The sequence below is a fragment of the Rhinolophus sinicus genome, linkage group LG03, assembly GCF_036562045.2.
Source record: "Rhinolophus sinicus isolate RSC01 linkage group LG03, ASM3656204v1, whole genome shotgun sequence".
Classification (NCBI taxonomy): Eukaryota; Metazoa; Chordata; class Mammalia; order Chiroptera; family Rhinolophidae; genus Rhinolophus; species Rhinolophus sinicus.
The window spans coordinates 125,447,854-125,454,453 of record NC_133753.1 but is presented as its reverse complement, the minus strand read 5'-3'; the positions used below and the strand labels follow the sequence as shown (position 1 = coordinate 125,454,453).

General features: G+C 36.7%; 1 long non-coding RNA gene across 1 annotated transcript; it reads left to right on the top strand.

Moving 5' to 3' along the window:
* The first annotated feature begins 2,916 nt into the window (after positions 1–2,916).
* On the top strand, positions 2,917–4,268 carry LOC141570398 (uncharacterized). Its single transcript, XR_012494401.1, has 2 exons — positions 2,917–3,011; positions 4,139–4,268. It is a non-coding gene; the product is annotated as an uncharacterized LOC141570398 (long non-coding RNA).
* Positions 4,269–6,600: the final 2,332 nt, after the last annotated feature.

Here is a 6,600-nt window from a genome sequence, read left to right as displayed (position 1 = left end):
TTTTTTTTCAGGTACAGTTTTCTTATTATATGTCACCTGACATTAACAAGAAAAGCATCTTTGGATACTAGGGTCTATAGCTGAGCACTGAATTTTCTTGATGACTTTAGACATAGAACACTGATTGTTTACAGTTATTCCTTTAAATTTCCGACTCTAACCCTCAAGAACAATGAGCAGTACCTTAAGCCAAAAGAATGAATAATGATGAAGACTCCACATCTCTAAAGCTGGCTTAATGATCTTCAGGCAGACATGCTGTTCTTCTCACCTATTAACTACTTGGCTATCCTTTCTTTTTCCGTGTTCCAGACAAGTAGAGCTTAGCGGCAATAGGAACTTTAAGCAAGATGAAAATCTTGTCAGTATATACTAATGTACCCTCTGTCCTTTACATCTTCCATGTATATCTCCAAGTGCAAGCACAGGAAAGAGAAAAACTCAGGAAAAGTACAATCATGGTATTGCATCAGACCAATATGTACACACACACACACACACACACACACACACACACTAACTTAATAGATGTTGTAGACCTGCTATTTATCTCAACCATTTTAAAAGGCACAATTTTATAGCTCATATTATTATTTTAGCTCCTTTTAAACAGGAGCTTTGTCTATTTTATCCATCATTGAATCCTCGTAATTAGCACAGTACCTGGAACACAGTAGGTGTCCTTAAATATTTGTTGAATGAATGAAAGATATAGTTATTGTACCAGAGGACCTGTACTAAGCATTTTATAGGGAAAGGGAAGGTCATGCTTAATACTATCAACAACTCTGTTATTATCAATATGCTTGTTATCAATTCGCCTCTCAGCTCCACATTCAACCTTCATTTCTACTGTATGAAAATGAATCTGGGCCCTTTAAATATTTGTTCTTTGCCAGCTGGCATGATGTTAAGGTTTGTCAGTAGAGGGTGCAGGAACAGCATTGCAAGAGAAAGGGGTTCCCTTCTTGAGTTCAGTGTGCTCACTGGGCAGGTTCCTGGAGAAGCATATGCGGCTTCTCCAGCACCTGGTAGCCCCCAGGTTCCTCTGTCTCTCTTTGGGTTTTACAGTCGAGTGTCTTATTAAGACACCTCCTTGTACACAGCCTTCCTTGAAACTTCAGAGGGTAAGTTGCAGAGGGTGGAGTTTCAGCAAGTTCCATTAGTGAGGGACCACAGCAATTTCTCTGCTATCGGTGAGCTATGGATGTGTGTGGTCTGGATTTCAGCCTTGGGCAGCTGCTTCCTTGGGTGCTCAATTTCAGCCCAAAGACTGTTCCTTGTAACTGCTATATCTGTGTTCTCTAGAGTCCTTATGCTTTTTATTAGGCACTTTCTCCTTACTATAATAGAATCCTCTCTTACCTGTAGTCAATTCTTTATCTTAAACTTTTCCCCATTCAAATTATTATGTAATTCCTCTCTCTTGATTAACTGATAGAATTATCTTTATTTTACAAATGAAACTGATATCAAGAAGCAGTATAAATTTGTACAGGTTCACACAGCTAGCAAACAAAGAACTGGTGTCTGAATCCAAGCAGTGTATTTAAGAGACTATGCACCTAACCATTATGCTAAACTGTCTCCTACATATAAATATAGTGAATATATTGTGTTCCATGAAGTTACCAATTGTGTGATATGAAGTACCTTTTTGATATGTTCCAAACTTGGAGGTCACATATAAACTGTTATGTATACACACTAGAGCTCGTATTCCATAGCTTTCTATCACACTGTATTCTTCTGTACTGCTCACTCACTGTGATTCTAGGATTCTTTATCTTTTCAGTGGAAAGGTACAATTAAATCATTTTTAAAATTGCCTTAGTTATCAGGCCCCCACCCAATCATGTTAATTTCTCCACCTAAGTCATCTGTAATTTTATTACATAAATGTATGTATTGTGGGGAAGATTTCTATGCATGTATTAATTTTTCTGCCTCTGTTAGCTAGTTACATAGGTTGCATGTAACTTTTTGAGTATTTCTTCAAACCACATTTAGAATTAACCATATGATCAGGTCACCAAGGTAAAATATTGGAACATAGATATTGTAGATAATTTGATAGTTGTGACTTTTTGATATCTTATTACCATTCTGCATCTAGTATAATATAAGAAAAACAAGCTAAATATATATATATATTTTTAAATCAGATTTAAAGGCTAGAAACTGTGCTTAATTAAAGCTGGTGGTTATTGAGAGAGAGAGACAGCGAGACATAGATTAGCTCTCCATGTTAGGAATGGATAGCCTGATTTTCTCCTCAACCTTTCTGAAATTGTTTACTTGAAAAAGGAAAAACTCCAAGAGAATTTGTGCTTTTTCTGTTTCCTAATTCACATTGCTTCTTTATGTTTGGTTTCTCCAAAACTGAAGAAAAATTAAGCTAATAAGTCAATTATTTCTCCCACTCTTAGAAAAATACAAAACAAAAACAGAAACAAACAGGTTCAGTCCTATAATTTGGAGCTTTGCATACCTCTTCTGGAAACTTACAGTTGTTTTTGTTTTTGTTTTCTTCAATAAAAACAAAAATAATTTATTGGTTTTAAGACAAATAATTGAATTCTAATCTTTACCATAGAAGTATGTGAATGAGTAAGCAGTGCTCCCACCTGATAGCCAAGCAAACACAGCATCTTCCAGCATATGACTTGGCTCTGCAATTCATTATTGTTACCATCATTATATTTCCAACGTGACAGCGTTAGTTTTGTGAAAAGGATTTAATTGGTTAAAGAAAAAAAGTCTCCTGTCCATTTCCAAAGAGCAGACCGCCTGATTTGTTCTTTCTCTTAGAGGGGAAGGATGAAAGTCAAAGCAAGAGTGCTCCTGGAGACATTTTGAGGGCCCAGTGGAGTGGAGATGCCCCTTTTGACCTTTCATCAGTCTTTTCATTTCCCACAGAAAGATTCCAGAAAGATAACCTAGAAAGCTTATGTGATGCAGAGCTGAGTTCCTACGGTTAGTTATATGCGATATCAGAGACAGAATTCATGGTAAGTAGATTGTCTCTTGTTTGCGATATTTTAAAATATAATTTTAAAGATCTCTTGGTGGTTGCATTTATTTTTATTGTGTGTGTATGTGTGTATTCCAAACATATGTTTATATGTGGGTATAAAGTGTGCATATTATACATTAGTTTATGGTTCCATAAACACAAAATGACTGTTTGAGGTGCTGCTTCAATCATGGGTCCCTATATACTGGTTATTTTGATTTTTTTCTTAACTATGCCCAAAGGATATTACATTTATCTATTTTCCCATGAATAAACCTGTTAGTGATGTGAGGGATTTTTTTTTTCCATTTTGTCTTCTTTCAGTTAATTTTAACTTCATTATTAAGATGAATTGTAACGATGTTTAAAACCCCAGAGGCAAACTGGCTTCATTTGATTTCTTCTGGTAGATGAAAAAAAACTGTTAACAATTCCAATCTTCTGTGAAATGTGCCCTGTGCTTTGTGCTTACATTTTTAATGTGCCTTTCAAAATAGAATTGATTTGGTTATTTTAAAAAAAATACAAAACAATAAATAATTTATAAGGGAAAGGATAGGTTTGTTTTTCTTTTTTTTTTCTTTTTTGGGGGTTATGAGCAACTGAAACAGTAAAAATAATCTTACCATATTAACCAGTTGAAAGCAAAACAATGCTGTTGTTAATTAGTTTGAGCTTCCAAAAAGTATTTACCTCAAGATTCAACTTGTTTGGCATGTGCTGTCTCAGGAAAATAAGTTTGTCTTGGCACTCCATGGAGTCTGACCCCTGCTCAGGCCTTCAGATCTCCCAAACAAAAAGAATGGATGCAAGTAACAAATACTGTCTGGAATTCACTCAAAGGAAAACATGTTATAGTTGTATCAAGTGTCAATTTCTGGTGGAATTTCAGGTACCTTCATGAAAAAAGTGACACATTTTTATGAATTAGGTAGCTCTTTGTAATATAAACTTTATTTCATGCCAAGAAGGTGGCCATTTTTTTTTGCTAAGCTTCCAGTTCAGGCCTTGGGGACAGAGTCATCTGGCCATTAGTTTCTGTATTATATAGAAAATTGCCCTCTTCCATTCATTTAGGTAACAGACATTTATTGAGCACCTTCTTTGTGCCTCGTGTTGTAGGAGATAAAAAACCTGAATTAAACACAGACTCTGCCCTCAAGGAACTTCAAGTCTAATGGGAAAGATGGGCAAAAAATATTGTTTATAGTCACGGAAGACCCAAAGGAAGAAGGAGGAGGAGGAGAAGAAGTAAGTACCATGTGAAAATAATATATGAGTATTGCGGTGTCTCTTGGGAGGGGAACTTGACTTAAACACCACTTCTTCTTTGTATCAAGAACATAATGGGGTGACTTCTTGTTTCGAAGTTATTTTTCTGTGATAGAATTTAATATCAGCTGAATTTTAGGGAACAGAGACACTTCAGTTGCTGCTTCTTCATCTTTTCTCTCTTATTAGGGCAGTGGCTTTTGTGAACTACAGGAGCCCCTCACCCACCCTTTTGGTAACAATCCTAGACCTGCCTTGCCAGCCTAATTATTAGCAAATTGCTCTTGCTAGATCAATGGACATGTTTTCAAGTCTAATAAGAATGAAAAAAGTGTTCAAAGCTGGGATATTTTTAGTCCTATGGAGAGATTGATTTTCTATGAGGTTCTCTGAATTACCTTAAAAACAAATCAAAACAGAAAAACTTCTTTTAAGTCCCAGCTAACATTTCAGGTTTGAGACTCATGATGATGAAGGAACAATTTCTTTAATGTCCCTCTTTCTGCAGTTACATTCTCATCATTTCTCTGGGCTGGGAACCCACTCATGCTTTCTCAGTAAATGTAATATCTTGATGGTATCAGCTTTTGCTGTATTAAAAAGTACAGCTCAGATGCTTTAAACCATCAATATTTATCATTAGGATGATTCTGCAGGCTAGCTAGATGTTCTGAGCTATGATAGATCATCTGGGGCTAGGATGGCCTTGCTCACAAGTTTGGAAACTCAGAAGGGGAAGCGATGGGGACTCCTCATTATTTGGAAGCAGTAAGAGTCCCAGTAGTGGCAAGAAAGGCCAAGCCCCAATGCACATTTTTGAAGTTTCAGCTTCTGGTGTGCTGGCTAATGCCCCATTAATGAAAGCAAGGCATAAGACAGCTCAAGACCAAGAGATGGATCAAAAGACTGCATCTCCTGATGTGAAAGGTGGCAAAGTCACACTGCAAAAGGTTATTCATACAAGGAAGTATGAACAAATATGAGGCTACATTTTGCTGCACCAACTTACCTTTGAGAGGTAGAGTCAGGAGAGGGAGCTATTTGGGGATAGATAGATATTCTGTAGCAGACCTTAGAGTACTCCAAATGCAAATGGATTTCCCTGAGTCTTGCCTCTGTTGCAAGTTTCATCATCCTGCAATTCATTACCTTTTGGAGATTTTGGAAGTTGTTCTCGAGCAGAGGGAGGCTCCAAAATGAGAGTGGAGCTTGTTAAAGTAAAAAGTGGCACCAGATAAGATAGCAGACAGAAGTTGATTTTCTTTTAATGCTATTGTCGGCACTGGGGCAGAGAGCCCAGAGCAAGTCTGAATACCTAACTTCAGTGAAACAAAAGGTGGAAGGTTTTAAACCCTGGGGATGAGCAGGTGGAAAAGTACTGGAGGATGTTAGTGAGGAGGTTGATCAATGGGATTTGTTGAGCACATTTAATTATTCCTGAGTTTGTAATTTTTTTTCTGTGATTAAGCCACGTGTGCTTGCTAATTGACACCCATGGAAGTCAGATTCCTACCCTCCACAGAGACTCCAAGATAGGGATGCTATCTACTCTGATGTTTACATTTCAAACATGACTACTATGTCCTTGAGAAAAAGATTTCCTGGGCTGTGAAACTGGCAAGAGGCTGAGAAGCAATTTACATACATTTCAAAGGGGGGCAGAGAAAGGATTTATAATGACAAATTTTCTAAAATAAATGCTCTAAGAAAAGGGAGGTCAGGAGCTAGAGGCAGGAATAAAGCCCATCTAATTTAGTTAAACTGAGTGGGTTGTTGTTCATTCCATGTTGGTCAAGCCGTCCAGGAGCAAAGCAACTTATTTTATACCTCTGCACAGGGCTGCCTGGTCTAAACATCCCCCACAAAGACTGTCAGAGAGAGCAGAAAGAACATTTTAACCAATTTAACGTTTTAATAACTGTTCAACAAGTTTTAAAGTAATTTTAGGGGAAAAAATCTCTGTATGTATAATTCTTTTGTTTTCTATGTTGTTTCTAATGAATCGTCAATATCATCGCTCTCTGTCAATGTCTCTCACCTTAGTATTTCTGTGGGTCCCTACTATGGGGCTCTGACACAGCCATGTATCTACAGGGGTGCCAAAAAGATGTATGTACATTTTTTTTTTTTTTTTTTAGGTTTTATTCATTATTCGATAAAGAAGAAGTCTTAAGAAAAATATTAAAGTAGCTATTGAGGAAAAAATTAAGTAAAATAACTAAAATTGGAAGAAGAAAGAAGTGGTATTTGAGGAAAACTAATGCATACAGGCTAAAATTCTCATCTATTTTTGCCAATGAGTGAATCTGATA